General features: G+C 40.6%; 1 long non-coding RNA gene across 1 annotated transcript; it reads left to right on the top strand.

Annotated features, from left to right (window-relative positions):
- Positions 1 to 8,137: 8,137 nt before the first annotated feature.
- LOC148117058 (uncharacterized) lies at positions 8,138 to 10,216 on the top strand. The gene is made up of 2 exons (XR_015737211.1): positions 8,138 to 8,176; positions 9,588 to 10,216. It is a non-coding gene; the product is annotated as an uncharacterized LOC148117058 (long non-coding RNA).
- The last annotated feature ends 6,934 nt before the right edge of the window (positions 10,217 to 17,150 follow it).

Below are 17,150 nucleotides of genomic sequence, written 5' to 3'. Positions count from 1 at the left end.
ATGAAAGAGAAGCACTCTGTTCAAACACTTCAATTCACTGCACGAAGGGAATGGAGTGTTGCTTCACTTTCTAAATGCTGTCCTTTCAGAGAAAATCACTTTCCTTTGAAAGTGCCTTAAGCTACTTACAAGCATTCAACAGAAACTCACATGCGTTTCTCTGAAAGAGAAGCAGTTTGTTCCAACACTTCAATTCACTCTGCGAAGTGAATGGAGTGTTGCTTCACTTTCTAAATGCTGTCCTCTCAGAGAAAATCACTTTCCTTTGAAAGTGCCTTAAGCTAATTACAAGCATTCACCAGAAACTCACATGCGTTTCTCTGAAAGAGAAGCAGTCTGTTCCAACACTTCAATTCACTGTGCGAAGTGAATGGAGTGTTGCTTCACTTTCTAAATGCTGTCCTTTCAGAGAAAATCACTTTCCTTTGAAAGTGCCTTAAGCTACTTGCAAGCATTAGGAAGAAACTCACATGCGTTTTTCTGAAAGAGAAGCAGTCTGTTCCAACACTTCAATTCACTGTGCGAAGTGAATGGAGTGTTGCTTCACTTTCTAAATGCTGTCCTTTCAGAGAAAATCACTTTCCTTTGAAAGTGCCTTAAGCTACTTACAAGCATTCAACAGAAACTCAAATGCGTTTCTCTGAAAGAGAAGCAGTCTGTTCCAACACTTCAATTCACTGTGCGAAGTGAATAGAGTGTTGCCTCACTTTCTAAATGCTGTCCTTTCAGAGGAAATCATTTTCCTTTGAAAGTGCCTTAAGCTACTTACAAGCATTCACCAGAAACTCACATGCATTTCTCTGAAAGAGAAGCAGTCTGTTCCAATGCTTCAATTCACTCTGCGAAGTGAATGGAGTGTTGCTTCACTTTCTAAATGCTGTCCTTTCAGAGAAAATCACTTTCCTTTGAAAGTGCCTTAAGTTACTTACAAGCATTCAACAGAAACTCACATGCATTTCTCTGAAAGAGAAGCAGTCTGTTCCAACACTTCAATTCACTGTGCGAAGTGAATGGAGTGTTGCTTCACTTTCTAAATGCTGTCCTTTCAGAGAAAATCACTTTCTTTTGAAAGTGCCTTAAGCTACTTGCAAGCATTAGGAAGAAACTCACATCCGTTTCTCTGAAAAAGAAGCAGTCTGTTCCAACACTTCAATTCACTGTGCGAAGTGAATGGAGTGTTGCCTCGCTATCTAAATGCTGTCCTTTCAGAGAAAATCACTTTCCTTTGAAAGTGCCTTAAGCTTCTTACAAGCATTCAACAGAAACTCACATGCATTTCTCTGAAAGAGAAGCAGTCTGTTCCAACACTTCAATTCACTGTGCGAAGTGAATGGAGTGTTGCTTCACTTTCTAAATTATGTCCTTTCAGAGAAAATCACTTTCCTTCGAAAGTGCCTTAAGCAACTTGCAAGCATTCACAAGAAACACTAATGCGTTTCTATGAAAGAGAAGCAGTCTGTTCCAACACTTCAATTCACTGTGCGAAGTGAATGGAGTGTTGCTTCACTTTCTAAATGCTGTCCTTTCAGAGAAAATCACTTTCCCTTGAAAGTGCCTTAAGCTACTTGCAAGCATTAGGAAGAAATTCACATGCGTTTCTCTGAAAGAGAAGCAGTCTGTTCCAACACTTCAATTCACTGTGCGAGGTGAATGGAGTGTTGCTTCACTTTCTAAATGCTGTCCTTTCAGAGAAAATCACTTTCCTTTGAAAGTGCCTTAAGGTACTTACAAGCATTCAACAGAAACTCACATGCATTTCTCTTAAAGAGAAGAAGTCTGTTCCAACACTTCAATTCACTGTGCGAAGTGAATGGAGTGTTGCTTCACTTTCTAAATGCTGTCCTTTCAGAGAAAATCACTTTCCTTTGAAAGTGCCTTAAGCTACTTACAAGCATTCACCAGAAACTCACATGCGTTTCTCTGAAAGAGAAGCAGTCTGTTCCAACACTTCAATTCACTGTGCGAAGTGAATGGAGTGTTGCTTCACTTTCTAAATGCTGTCCTTTCAGAGAAAATCACTTTCCCTTGAAAGTGCCTTAAGCTACTTGCAAGCATTAGGAAGAAACTCACATGCGTTTCTCTGAAAGAGAAGCAGTCTGTTCCAATACTTCAATTCACTCTGCGAAGTGAATGGAGTGTTGCTTCACTTTCTAAATGCTGTCCTTTCAGAGAAAATCACTTTCCTTTGAAAGTGCCTTAAGCTACTTACAAGCATTCACCAGAAACTCACATGCGTTTCTCTGAAAGAGAAGCAGTCTGTTCCAACACTTCAATTCACTGTGCGAAGTGAATGGAGTGTTGCTTCAGTTTCTAAATGCCGTCCTTTCAGAGAAAATCACTTTCCTTTGAAAGTGCCTTAAGCAACTTGCAAGAATTCACCAGAAACTCACATGCGTTTCTCTGAAAGAGAAGCAGTCTGTTCCAACACTTCAATTCATCGTGCGAAGTGAATGGAGTGTTGCTTCACTTTCTAAATGCTGTCCTTTCAGAGAAAATCACTTTCCTTTGAAAGTGCCTTAAGCTTCTTACAAGCATTCACCAGAAACTCACATGCGTTTCTCTGAAAGAGAAGCAGTCTGTTCCAATACTTCAATTCACTCTGCGAAGTGAATATATTGTTGCTTCACTTTCTAAATGCTGTCCTTTCAGAGAAAATCACTTTCCTTTGAAAGTGCCTTAAGCTACTTACAAGCATTCAACAGAAACTCACATGCATTTCTCTGAAAGAGAAGCAGTCTGTTCCAACACTTCAATTCACACTGCGAAGTGAATGGAGTATTGCTTAACTTTCTAAATCCTGTCCTTTCAGAGAAAATCACTTTCCTTTGAAAGTGCCTTAAGCTACTTGCAAGCATTCACAAGAAACACTAATGCGTTTCTATGAAAGAGAAGCACTCTGTTCCAACACTTCAATTCACTGCACGAAGGGAATGGAGTGTTGCTTCACTTTCTAAATGCTGTCCTTTCAGAGAAAATCACTTTCCTTTGAAAGTGCCTTAAGCTACTTACAAGCATTCAACAGAAACTCACATGCGTTTCTCTGAAAGAGAAGCAGTTTGTTCCAACACTTCAATTCACTCTGCGAAGTGAATGGAGTGTTGCTTCACTTTCTAAATGCTGTCCTTTCAGAGAAAATCACTTTCCTTTGAAAGTGCCTTAAGCTACTTACAAGCAATCACCAGAAACTCACATGCGTTTCTCTGAAAGAGAAGCAGTCTGTTTTAACACTTCAATTCACTGTGCGAAGTGAATGGAGTGTTGCTTCACTTTCTAAATGCTGTCCTTTCAGAGAAAATCACTTTCCCTTGAAAGTGCCTTAAGCTACTTGCAAGCATTAGGAAGAAACTCACATGCGTTTCTCTGAAAGAGAAGCAGTCTGTTCCAATACTTCAATTCACTCTGCGAAGTGAATGGAGTGTTGCTTCACTTTCTAAATGCTGTACTTTCAGAGAAAATCACTTTCCTTTGAAAGTGCCTTAAGCTACTTACAAGCATTCACCAGAAACTCACATGCGTTTCTCTGAAAGAGAAGCAGTCTGTTCCAACACTTCAATTCACTGTGCGAAGTGAATGGAGTGTTGCTTCAGTTTCTAAATGCCGTACTTTCAGAGAAAATCACTTTCCTTTGAAAGTGCCTTAAGCAACTTGCAAGAATTCACCAGAAACTCACATGCGTTTCTCTGAAAGAGAAGCAGTCTGTTCCAACACTTCAATTCATCGTGCGAAGTGAATGGAGTGTTGCTTCACTTTCTAAATGCTGTCCTTTCAGAGAAAATCACTTTCCTTTGAAAGTGCCTTAAGCTTCTTACAAGCATTCACCAGAAACTCACATGCGTTTCTCTGAAAGAGAAGCAGTCTGTTCCAATACTTCAATTCACTCTGCGAAGTGAATATATTGTTGCTTCACTTTCTAAATGCTGTCCTTTCAGAGAAAATCACTTTCCTTTGAAAGTGCCTTAAGCTACTTACAAGCATTCAACAGAAACTCACATGCATTTCTCTGAAAGAGAAGCAGTCTGTTCCAACACTTCAATTCACACTGCGAAGTGAATGGAGTGTTGCTTAACTTTCTAAATCCTGTCCTTTCAGAGAAAATCACTTTCCTTTGAAAGTGCCTTAAGCTACTTGCAAGCATTCACAAGAAACACTAATGCGTTTCTATGAAAGAGAAGCACTCTGTTCCAACACTTCAATTCACTGCACGAAGGGAATGGAGTGTTGCTTCACTTTCTAAATGCTGTCCTTTCAGAGAAAATCACTTTCCTTTGAAAGTGCCTTAAGCTACTTACAAGCATTCAACAGAAACTCACATGCGTTTCTCTGAAAGAGAAGCCGTTTGTTCCAACACTTCAATTCACTCTGCGAAGTGAATGGAGTGTTGCTTCACTTTCTAAATGCTGTCCTTTCAGAGAAAATCACTTTCCTTTGAAAGTGCCTTAAGCTACTTACAAGCATTCACCAGAAACTCACATGCGTTTCTCTGAAAGAGAAGCAGTCTGTTCCAACACTTCAATTCACTGTGCGAAGTGAATGGAGTGTTGCTTCACTTTCTAAATGCTGTCCTTTCAGAGAAAATCACTTTCCTTTGAAAGTGCCTTAAGCTACTTGCAAGCATTAGGAAGAAACTCACATGCGTTTTTCTGAAAGAGAAGCAGTCTGTTCCAACACTTCAATTCACTCTGCGAAGTGAATGGAGTGTTGCTTCACTTTCTAAATGCTGTCCTTTCAGAGAAAATCACTTTCCTTTGAAAGTGCCTTAAGCTACTTACAGGCATTCAACAGAAACTCACATGCGTTTCTCTGAAAGAGAAGCAGTCTGTTCCAACACTTCAATTCACTGTGCGAAGTGAATGGAGTGTTGCCTCACATTCTAAATGCTGTCCTTTCACAGGAAATCATTTTCCTTTGAAAGTGCCTTAAGCTACTTATAAGCATTCACCAGAAACTCACATGCATTTCTCTGAAAGAGAAGCAGTCTGTTCCAATGCTTCAATTCACTCTGCGAAGTGAATGGAGTGTTGCTTCACTTTCTAAATGCTGTCCTTTCAGAGAAAATCACTTTCCTTTGAAAGTGCCTTAAGGTACTTACAAGCATTCAACAGAAACTCACATGCATTTCTCTGAAAGAGAAGCAGTCTGTTCCAACACTTCAATTCACTGTGCGAAGTGAATGGAGTGTTGCTTCACTTTCTAAATGCTGTCCTTTCAGAGAAAATCACTTTCTTTTGAAAGTGCCTTAAGCTACTTACAAGCATTCACCAGAAACTCACATGCGTTTCTCTGAAAGAGAAGCAGTCTGTTCCAACACTTCAATTCACTGTGCGAAGTGAATGGAGTGTTGCTTCACTTTCTAAATGCTGTCCTTTCAGAGAAAATCACTTTCCCTTGAAAGTGCCTTAAGCTACTTGCAAGCATTAGGAAGAAACTCACATGCGTTTCTCTGAAGAGAAGCAGTCTGTTCCAACACTACAATTCACTGTGCGAAGTGAATGGAGTGTTGCTTCACTTTCTAAATGCTGTCCTTTCAGAGAAAATCACTTTCCCTTGAAAGTGCCTTAAGCTACTTGCAAGCATTAGGAAGAAACTCACATGCATTTCTCTGAAAGAGAAGCAGTCTGTTCCAACACTTCAATTCACTGTGCGAAGTGAATGGAGTGTTGCTTCACTTTCTAAATCCTGTCCTTTCAGAGAAAATCACTTTCCTTTGAAAGTGCCTTAAGCTTCTTACAAGCATTCACCAGAAACTCACATGCGTTTCTCTGAAAGAGAAGCAGTCTGTTCCAACACTTCAATTCACTGTGCGAAGTGAATGGAGTGTTGCTTCAGTTTCTAAATGCTGTCCTTTCAGAGAAAATCACTTTCCTTTGAAAGTGCCTTAAGCAACTTGCAAGTATTCACAAGAAACTCACATGCGTTTCTCTGAAAAAGAAGCAATCTGTTCCAACACTTCAGTTCATCGTGCGAAGTGAATGGAGTGTTGCTTCACTTTCTAAATGCTGTCCTTTCAGAGAAAATCACTTTCCTTTGAAAGTGCCTTAAGCTTCTTACAAGCATTCAACAGAAACTCACATGCATTTCTCTGAAAGAGAAGCAGTCTGTTCCAACACTTCAATTCACTGTGCGAAGTGAATGGAGTGTTGCTTCACTTTCTAAATGCTGTCCTTTCAGAGAAAATCACTTTCCTTTGAAAGTGCCTTATGCTACTTACAAGCATTCAACAGAAACTCACATGCGTTTCTCGGAAAGAGAAGCAGTATGCTCCAACAATTCAATTCAATGTGCGAAGTGAATGGAGTGTTGCTTCACTTTCTAAATGCTGTCCTTTCAGAGAAAATCACTTTCCTTTGAAAGTGCCTTAAGCTTCTTACAGGCATTCACCAGAAACTCACATGCATTTCTCTGAAAAAGAAGCAGTCTGTTCCAACACTTCAATTCACTGTGCGAAGTGAATGGAGTGTTGCTTCACTTTCTAAATGCTGTCCTTTCAGAGAAAATCACTTTCCCTTGAAAGTGCCTTAAGCTACTTGCAAGCATTAGGAAGAAACTCACATGCATTTCTCTGAAAGAGAAGCAGTCTGTTCCAACACTTCAATTCACTGTGCGAAGTGAATGGAGTGTTGCTTCAGTTTCTAAATGCTGTCCTTTCAGAGAAAATCACTTTCCTTTGAAAGTGCCTTAAGCTTCTTACAAGCATTCACCAGAAACTCACATGCGTTTCTCTGAAAGAGAAGCAGTCTGTTCCAACACTTCAATTCACTGTGCGAAGTGAATGGAGTGTTGCTTCAGTTTCTAAATGCTGTCCTTTCAGAGAAAATCACTTTCCTTTGAAAGTGCCTTAAGCAACTTGCAAGAATTCACAAGAAACTCACATGCGTTTCTCTGAAAGAGAAGCAGTCTGTTCCAACACTTCAGTTCATCGTGCGAAGTGAATGGAGTGTTGCTTCACTTTCTAAATGCTGTCCTTTCAGAGAAAATCACTTTCCTTTGAAAGTGCCTTAAGCTTCTTACAAGCATTCAACAGAAACTCACATGCATTTCTCTGAAAGAGAAGCAGTCTGTTCCAACACTTCAATTCACTGTGCGAAGTGAATGGAGTGTTGCTTCACTTTCTAAATGCTGTCCTTTCAGAGAAAATCACTTTCCTTTGAAAGTGCCTTATGCTACTTACAAGCATTCAACAGAAACTCACATGCGTTTCTCTGAAAGAGAAGCAGTATGCTCCAACAATTCAATTCAATGTGCGAAGTGAATGGAGTGTTGCTTCACTTTCTAAAAGCTGTCCTTTCAGAGAATATCACTTTCCTTTGAAAGTGCCTTAAGCTTCTTACAAGCATTCAACAGAAACTCACATGCATTTCTCTGAAAGAGAAGCAGTCTGTTCCAACACTTCAATTTACTCTGCGAAGTGAATGGAGTGTTGCTTCACTTTCTAAATGCTGTCCTTTCAGAGAAAATCACTTTCCTTTGTAAGTGCCTTAAGCAACTTGCAAGCATTCACAAGAAACTCTAATGCGTTTCTATGAAAGAGAAGCAGTCTGTTCCAACACTTCAATTCACTGTGCGAAGTGAATGGAGTGTTGCTTCACTTTCTAAATGCTGTCCTTTCAGAGAAAATCACTTTCCCTTGAAAGTGCCTTAAGCTACTTGCAAGCATTAGGAAGAAACTCACATGCGTTTCTCTGAAAGAGAAGCAGTCTGTTCCAACACTTCAATTCACTGTGCGAAGTGAATGGAGTGTTGCTTCACTTTCTAAATGCTGTCCTTTCAGAGAAAATCACTTTCCTTTGAAAGTGCCTTAAGGTACTTACAAGCATTCAACAGAAACTCACATGCATTTCTCTGAAAGAGAAGCAGTCTGTTCCAACACTTCAATTCACTGTGCGAAGTGAATGGAGTGTTGCTTCACTTTCTAAATGCTGTCCTTTCAGAGAAAATCACTTTCCTTTGAAAGTGCCTTAAGCTACTTACAAGCATGGTGCGGGAGAATTGTCTGTATTCTGTCAATCATATTTTAATAAAACGCTGATTGGCCAGGCAGGCCATATAGGTGGGAAAACCAGACAGGAAGTAGAGGTGATGCAATGAAAACAGGAGTATCCTGGAAAGCAGGAAGCCATTCCTTCACTCCTGCGCAGATCACCGAAGAGGCAACATGTAAGCTGTCACACTGAGAAAGGTACTGAGCCCATGTGGCTAACATAGATAAGGATAATGGGGTAATATATGTTATAAGAGTTAACTAGAAGCCTGACCTAATGGGCCAATCAGTTTATAACCTGATGTAGACTCCGTGTGATTTTCCTTGGGACTTGCTGGCTTGTTGGGGTACTGGGCGGGACAGAAACCCCAACGAGCTGGCCCTCATGTTACATATGGCGCCCAGACGTGGATAGGTGAGTCCACGGAAGGCCTGGGAGAGTTTGGGAAAGAGTAGAGTGGGGTATGTTTTCTTGGTGGCAGCAGTTTTTCGGTTCTGCTCTGCTTGCTAGAGGCGGGCAAGTGCTCTCATCTAGGAGAGGCTTCTTGACTCAGCCTTGGCTGCAAAACCTTGCAGCTCATTGGGAGGTCCTGCCACGAAACACTTGGATGCTGTTGGTGGAGAGCTGAGCGCATGCTTTTCGGTCGTAGCAGAAAAAAAGCTGTGCTGTTTTGAAGTGCCGGCTTTCTGGGCTGTCCTGCCAGGACAAACTCTGACTCTTTCAGGCAGGCAGTCCGACTGAGTATGGTCTGTGAGCAGAATGATGCAGCTTGCTTGCTAGCAAGGACCTTGAAACACGACAAGTTGTGGCAGTGAACACAGCTGTGGCTGGTATCTCAGCTATGAGTCTGGAAAGCTAAGGAATGAGCTGGATCTAGCTGTCAAAGCCACGGCTTCCCATATTGCTTTGTAAATTAAAGGCTCATGTGGTCAGAAAAAGAGAGATAAACAGTAAAGAGAGATTCAAAGATGAAGAAAACCTCTAAATGGTTTACAGTGTGTATATGCAGGCTAAAAGTTAAAGTTCTTAAAGTTAAAAGGAAAGAAAGAGAGTAGTTGGGTGTGGTGGTACACACCTTTAATCCCAATGCCTGGGAGGCAGAGGCATATTGACCTCTGTGACTTCAAGGGGTAGAGGTAGATTGACCTCTGTGACCTCAAGGTGTGGTAGTACACGCCTTTAATCCCAATGCCTGGGAGGCAGAGACAGATCTCTGTGAGTTCAAGGTGTAGTAGCATACACCTTTAATCCCAGCACTGGGGAGGCAGAGACAGGAGGATCTCTGTGAGTTCAAAGACAGCCTGGTCTACAGAGTTATTCCAGGACAAAGATATACAGAGAACCTGTCTCAAAAAGTAAAAGTAAAAATAAAAGAAATAGAAGTTAAAATAAAGATGGAAAATACACAGAGAATCTTGATACCGTATGCTATTATGCTCTCTTTGGATTGTTTGAATGCTGAGGAAGGAGCAACAGTTGCTAAAAGACTTTTGTTTATAAATGCTGCTGAACTAACCCAAGATAGGTATTTTGAAAATACCTTGGCTTCAAAACTGAAGTCAAAAGGTATGTTACTTTGGAGAAGAGATTTTGCTTTTGTTTCCACAGAAAATGAGAGGCTATGGATTTATTCAGAGTTAAGAAAAATCATCTTTGACCAAGGGAGGCCACCTGAGAAATCTCCGACAGGAACAGATGGCCCAGATGACAGAGTTCTACATCCAGAACTGATTCAAGACTGCAGCCTGCGATGATCAAGACTCCCAGGATACTTCAGTCAGGACTTGATTATAACTCTAAATTTTCTTTAGGTCCCCATAAGATCATCAGTGCCCCCAACCAGCAGGAAGTAGCCTGAAATACTACGCCCACATTCCCAACAAATGGACTATGGGTATTTTTCTTTGTTTTTTTTAAAAAAAAAGAAGGAAATGGTGCGGGAGAATTGTCTGTATTCTGTCAATCATATTTTAATAAAACGCTGATTGGCCAGGCAGGCAGTATAGGTGGGAAAACCAGACAGGAAGTAGAGGTGATGCAATGAAAACAGGAGTATCCTGGAAAGCAGGAAGCCATTCCTTCACTCCTGCGCAGATCACCGAAGAGGCAACATGTAAGCTGTCACACTGAGAAAGGTACTGAGCCCATGTGGCTAACATAGATAAGGATAATGGGGTAATATATGTTATAAGAGTTAACTAGAAGCCTGACCTAATGGGCCAATCAGTTTATAACCTGATGTAGACTCCGTGTGATTTTCCTTGGGACTTGCTGGCTTGTTGGGGTACTGGGCGGGACAGAAACCCCAACGAGCTGGCCCTCATGTTACACAAGCATTCACCAGAAACTCACATGCGTTTCTCTGAAGGAGAAGCAGTCTGTTCCAACACTTCAATTCACTGTGCGAAGTGAATGGAGTGTTGCTTCACTTTCTAAATGCTGTCCTTTCAGAGAAAATCACTTTCCCTTGAAAGTGCTTTAAGCTACTTGCAAGCATTAGGAAGAAACTCACATGCATTTCGCTGAAAGAGAAGCAGTCTGTTCCAACACTTCAATTCACTGTGCGAAGTGAATGGAGTGTTGCTTCACTTTCTAAATGCTGTCCTTTCAGAGAAAATCACTTTCCCTTGTAAGTGCCTTAAGCTACTTGCAAGCATTAGGAAGAAACCCACATGCGTTTCTCTGAAAGAGAAGCAGTCTGTTCCAATACTTTAATTCACTGTGCGAAGTGAATGGAGTGTTGCTTCACTTTCTAAATGCTGTCCTTTCAGAGAAAATCACTTTCCTTTGAAAGTGCCTTAAGCTACTTACAAGCATTCACCAGAAACTCACATGCGTTTCTCTGAAAGAGAAGCAGTCTGTTCCAACACTTCAATTCACTGTGCGAAGTGAATGGAGTGTTGCTTCAGTTTCTAAATGCTGTCCTTTCAGAGAAAATCACTCTCCTTTGAAAGTGCCTTAAGCAACTTGCAAGAATTCACAAGAAACTCACATGCGTTTCTCTGAAAGAAAAGCAGTCTGTTCCAACACTTCAATTCATCGTGCGAAGTGAGTGGAGTGTTGCTTCACTTTTTAAATGCTGTCCTATCAGAGAACTTCACTTTCCTTTGAAAGTGCCTTAAGCTTCTTACAAGCATTCACCAGAAACTCACATGCGTTTCTCTGAAAGAGAAGCAGTCTGTTCCAACACTTCAATTCACTGTGCGAAGTGAATGGAGTGTTGCATCACTTTCTAAATTCTGTCCTTTCAGAGAAAATCACTTTCCTTTGAAAGTGCCTTAAACTAATTTCAAGCATTCACAAAAAACTCACATGCGTTTCTCTTAAAGAGAAGCTGTCTGTTCCAACACTTCAATTCACTGTGCGAAGTGAATGGAGTGTTGCTTCACTTTCTAAATGCTGTCCTTTCAGAGAAAATCACTTTCCTTTGCAAGTGCCTTAAGCAACTTGAAAGAATTCACAAGAAACTCACATGCGTTTCTCTGAAAGAGAAGCAGTCTGTTCCAACACTTCAATTCATCGTGCGAAGTGAATGGAGTGTTGCTTCACTTTCTAAATGCTGTCCTTTCAGAGAAAATCACTTTCCTTTGAAAGTGCCTTAAGCTACTTACAAGCATTCACCAGAAACTCACATGCGTTTCTCTGAAAGAGAAGCAGTCTGTTCCAATACTTCAATTCACTCTGCGAAGTGAATGGAGTGTTGCTTCACTTTCTAAATGCTGTCCTTTCAGAGAAAATCACTTTCCTTTGAAAGTGCCTTAAGCTTCTTACAAGCATTCAACAGAAACTCACATGCGTTTATCTGAAAGAGAAGCAGTCTGTTCCAACACTTCAATTCACTGTGCGAAGTGAATGGAGTATTGCTTCACTTTCTAAATGCTGTCCTTTCAGAGAAAATCACTTTCCTTTGAAAGTGCCTTAAGCTACTTACAAGCATTCAACAGAAACTCACATGCGTTTCTCTGAAAGAGAAGCAGTCTGTTCCAACACTTCAATTCACTGTGCGAAGTGAATGGAGTGTTGCTTCACTTTCTAAATGCTGTCCTTTCAGAGAAAATCACTTTCCCTTGAAAGTGCCTTAAGCTACTTGCAAGCATTAGGAAGAAACTCACATGCGTTTTTCTGAAAGAGAAGCAGTCTGTTCCAACACTTCAATTCACTGTGCGAAGTGAATGGAGTGATGCTTCACTTTCGAAATGCTGTCCTTTCAGAGAAAATCACTTTCCCTTGAAAGTGCCTTAAGCTACTTGCAAGCATTAGGAAGAAACTCACATGCGTTTCTCTGAAAGAGAAGCAGTCTGTTCCAACACTTCAATTCACTGCACGAAGTGAATGGAGTGTTGCTTCACTTTCTAAATGCTGTCCTTTCAGAGAAAATCACTTTCCTTTGAAAGTGCCTTAAGCTACTTACAAGCATTCACCAGAAACTCACATGCGTTTCTCTGAAAGAGAAGCAGTCTGTTCCAACACTTCAATTCACTGTGCGAAGTGAATGGAGTGTTGCTTCAGTTTCTAAATGCTGTCCTTTCAGAGAAAATCACTCTCCTTTGAAAGTGCCTTAAGCAACTTGCAAGAATTCACAAGAAACTCACATGCGTTTCTCTGAAAGAAAAGCAGTCTGTTCCAACACTTCAATTCATCGTGCGAAGTGAATGGAGTGTTGCTTCACTTTTTAAATGCTGTCCTATCAGAGAACTTCACTTTCCTTTGAAAGTGCCTTAAGCTTCTTACAAGCATTCACCAGAAACTCACATGCGATTCTCTGAAAGAGAAGCAGTCTGTTCCAACACTTCAATTCACTGTGCGAAGTGAATGGAGTGTTGCATCACTTTCTAAATGCTGTCCTTTCAGAGAAAATCACTTTCCTTTGAAAGTGCCTTAAACTAATTTCAAGCATTCACAAAAAACTCACATGCGTTTCTCTTAAAGAGAAGCTGTCTGTTCCAACACTTCAATTCACTGTGCGAAGTGAATGGAGTGTTGCTTCACTTTCTAAATGCTGTCCTTTCAGAGAAAATCACTTTCCCTTGAAAGTGCCTTAAGCTACTTGCAAGCATTAGGAAGAAACTCACATGCGTTTTTCTGAAAGAGAAGCAGTCTGTTCCAACACTTCAATTCACTGTGCGAAGTGAATGGAGTGATGCTTCACTTTCGAAATGCTGTCCTTTCAGAGAAAATCACTTTCCCTTGAAAGTGCCTTAAGCTACTTGCAAGCATTAGGAAGAAACTCACATGCGTTTCTCTGAAAGAGAAGCAGTCTGTTCCAACACTTCAATTCACTGCACGAAGTGAATGGAGTGTTGCTTCACTTTCTAAATGCTGTCCTTTCAGAGAAAATCACTTTCCTTTGAAAGTGCCTTAAGCTACTTACAAGCATTCACCAGAAACTCACATGCGTTTCTCTGAAAGAGAAGCAGTCTGTTCCAACACTTCAATTCACTGTGCGAAGTGAATGGAGTGTTGCTTCAGTTTCTAAATGCTGTCCTTTCAGAGAAAATCACTCTCCTTTGAAAGTGCCTTAAGCAACTTGCAAGAATTCACAAGAAACTCACATGCGTTTCTCTGAAAGAAAAGCAGTCTGTTCCAACACTTCAATTCATCGTGCGAAGTGAATGGAGTGTTGCTTCACTTTTTAAATGCTGTCCTATCAGAGAACTTCACTTTCCTTTGAAAGTGCCTTAAGCTTCTTACAAGCATTCACCAGAAACTCACATGCGATTCTCTGAAAGAGAAGCAGTCTGTTCCAACACTTCAATTCACTGTGCGAAGTGAATGGAGTGTTGCATCACTTTCTAAATTCTGTCCTTTCAGAGAAAATCACTTTCCTTTGAAAGTGCCTTAAACTAATTTCAAGCATTCACAAAAAACTCACATGCGTTTCTCTTAAAGAGAAGCTGTCTGTTCCAACACTTCAATTCACTGTGCGAAGTGAATGGAGTGTTGCTTCAGTTTCTAAATGCTGTCCTTTCAGAGAAAATCACTTTCCTTTGAAAGTGCCTTAAGCTTCTTACAAGCATTCACCAGAAACTCACATGCATTTCTCTGAAAGAGAAGCAGTCTGTTCCAACACTTCAATTCACTGTTCGAAGTGAATGGAGTGTTGCTTCACTTTCTAAATGCTGTCCTTTCAGAGAAAATCACTTTCCCTTGAAAGTGCCTTAAGCTTCTTGCAAGCATTAGGAAGAAACTCACATGCGTTTCTCTGAAAGAGAAGCAGTCTGTTCCAACACTTCAATTCACTGCACGAAGGGAATGGAGTGTTGCTTCACTTTCTAAATGCTGTCCTTTCAGAGAAAATCACTTTCCTTTGAAAGTGCCTTAAGCTACTTACAAGCATTCAACAGAAACTCACATGCGTTTCTCTGAAAGAGAAGCAGTCTGTTCCAACACTTCAATTCACTGTGAGAAGTGAATGGAGTGTTGCCTCACTTTCTAAATGCTGTCCTTTCAGAGAAAATCATTTTCCTTTGAAAGTGCCTTAAGCTACTTACAAGCATTCACCAGAAACTCACATGCATTTCTCTGAAAGAGAAGCAGTCTGTTCCAATACTTCATTTCACTCTGCGAAGTGAATGGAGTGTTGCTTCACTTTCTAAATGCTGTCCTTTCAGAGAAAATCACTTTCCTTTGAAAGTGCCTTAAGGTACTTACAAGCATTCAACAGAAACTCACATGCGTTTCTCTGAAAGAGAAGCAGTCTGTTCCAACACTTCAATTCACTGTGCGAAGTGAATGGAGTGTTGCTTCAGTTTCTAAATGCTGTCCTTTCAGAGAAAATCACTCTCCTTTGAAAGTGCCTTAAGCAACTTGCAAGAATTCACAAGAAACTCACATGCGTTTCTCTGAAAGAAAAGCAGTCTGTTCCAACACTTCAATTCATCGTGCGAAGTGAATGGAGTGTTGCTTCACTTTTTAAATGCTGTCCTATCAGAGAACTTCACTTTCCTTTGAAAGTGCCTTAAGCTTCTTACAAGCATTCACCAGAAACTCACATGCGTTTCTCTGAAAGAGAAGCAGTCTGTTCCAACACTTCAATTCACTGTGCGAAGTGAATGGAGTGTTGCATCACTTTCTAAATTCTGTCCTTTCAGAGAAAATCACTTTCCTTTGAAAGTGCCTTAAACTAATTTCAAGCATTCACAAAAAACTCACATGAGTTTCTCTTAAAGAGAAGCTGTCTGTTCCAACACTTCAATTCACTCTGCGAAGTGAATGGAGTGTTGCTTCACTTTCTAAATGCTGTCCTTTCAGAGAAAATCACTTTCCTTTGAAAGTGCCTTAAGCTTCTTACAAGCATTCAACAGAAACTCACATGCGTTTATCTGAAAGAGAAGCAGTCTGTTCCAACACTTCAATTCACTGTGCGAAGTGAATGGAGTATTGCTTCACTTTCTAAATGCTGTCCTTTCAGAGAAAATCACTTTCCTTTGAAAGTGCCTTAAGCTACTTACAAGCATTCACCAGAAACTCACATGCGTTTCTCTGAAAGAGAAGCAGTCTGTTCCAACACTTCAATTCACTGTGCGAAGTGAATGGAGTGTTGCTTCACTTTCTAAATGCTGTCCTTTCAGAGAAAATCACTTTCCCTTGAAAGTGCCTTAAGCTACTTGCAAGCATTAGGAAGAAACTCACATGCGTTTTTCTGAAAGAGAAGCAGTCTGTTCCAACACTTCAATTCACTGTGCGAAGTGAATGGAGTGATGCTTCACTTTCGAAATGCTGTCCTTTCAGAGAAAATCACTTTCCCTTGAAAGTGCCTTAAGCTACTTGCAAGCATTAGGAAGAAACTCACATGCGTTTCTCTGAAAGAGAAGCAGTCTGTTCCAACACTTCAATTCACTGCACGAAGTGAATGGAGTGTTGCTTCACTTTCTAAATGCTGTCCTTTCAGAGAAAATCACTTTCCTTTGAAAGTGCGTTAAGCTACTTACAAGCATTCACCAGAAACTCACATGCGTTTCTCTGAAAGAGAAGCAGTCTGTTCCAACACTTCAATTCACTGTGCGAAGTGAATGGAGTGTTGCTTCAGTTTCTAAATGCTGTCCTTTCAGAGAAAATCACTCTCCTTTGAAAGTGCCTTAAGCAACTTGCAAGAATTCACAAGAAACTCACATGCGTTTCTCTGAAAGAAAAGCAGTCTGTTCCAACACTTCAATTCATCGTGCGAAGTGAATGGAGTGTTGCTTCACTTTTTAAATGCTGTCCTATCAGAGAACTTCACTTTCCTTTGAAAGTGCCTTAAGCTTCTTACAAGCATTCACCAGAAACTCACATGCGATTCTCTGAAAGAGAAGCAGTCTGTTCCAACACTTCAATTCACTGTGCGAAGTGAATGGAGTGTTGCATCACTTTCTAAATTCTGTCCTTTCAGAGAAAATCACTTTCCTTTGAAAGTGCCTTAAACTAATTTCAAGCATTCACAAAAAACTCACATGCGTTTCTCTTAAAGAGAAGCTGTCTGTTCCAACACTTCAATTCACTGTGCGAAGTGAATGGAGTGTTGCTTCAGTTTCTAAATGCTGTCCTTTCAGAGAAAATCACTTTCCTTTGAAAGTGCCTTAAGCTTCTTACAAGCATTCACCAGAAACTCACATGCATTTCTCTGAAAGAGAAGCAGTCTGTTCCAACACTTCAATTCACTGTTCGAAGTGAATGGAGTGTTGCTTCACTTTCTAAATGCTGTCCTTTCAGAGAAAATCACTTTCCCTTGAAAGTGCCTTAAGCTTCTTGCAAGCATTAGGAAGAAACTCACATGCGTTTCTCTGAAAGAGAAGCAGTCTGTTCCAACACTTCAATTCACTGCACGAAGGGAATGGAGTGTTGCTTCACTTTCTAAATGCTGTCCTTTCAGAGAAAATCACTTTCCTTTGAAAGTGCCTTAAGCTACTTACAAGCATTCAACAGAAACTCACATGCGTTTCTCTGAAAGAGAAGCAGTCTGTTCCAACACTTCAATTCACTGTGAGAAGTGAATGGAGTGTTGCCTCACTTTCTAAATGCTGTCCTTTCAGAGAAAATCATTTTCCTTTGAAAGTGCCTTAAGCTACTTACAAGCATTCACCAGAAACTCACATGCATTTCTCTGAAAGAGAAGCAGTCTGTTCCAATACTTCATTTCACTCTGCGAAGTGAATGGAGTGTTGCTTCACTTTCTAAATGCTGTCCTTTCAG

This window comes from Myodes glareolus, unplaced genomic scaffold (assembly GCF_982192425.1).
Source record: "Myodes glareolus unplaced genomic scaffold, mMyoGla1.1 HAP1_SCAFFOLD_88, whole genome shotgun sequence".
Taxonomy (NCBI): domain Eukaryota; kingdom Metazoa; phylum Chordata; class Mammalia; order Rodentia; family Cricetidae; genus Myodes; species Myodes glareolus.
This window is presented reverse-complemented; position numbering and strand designations above follow the sequence as displayed.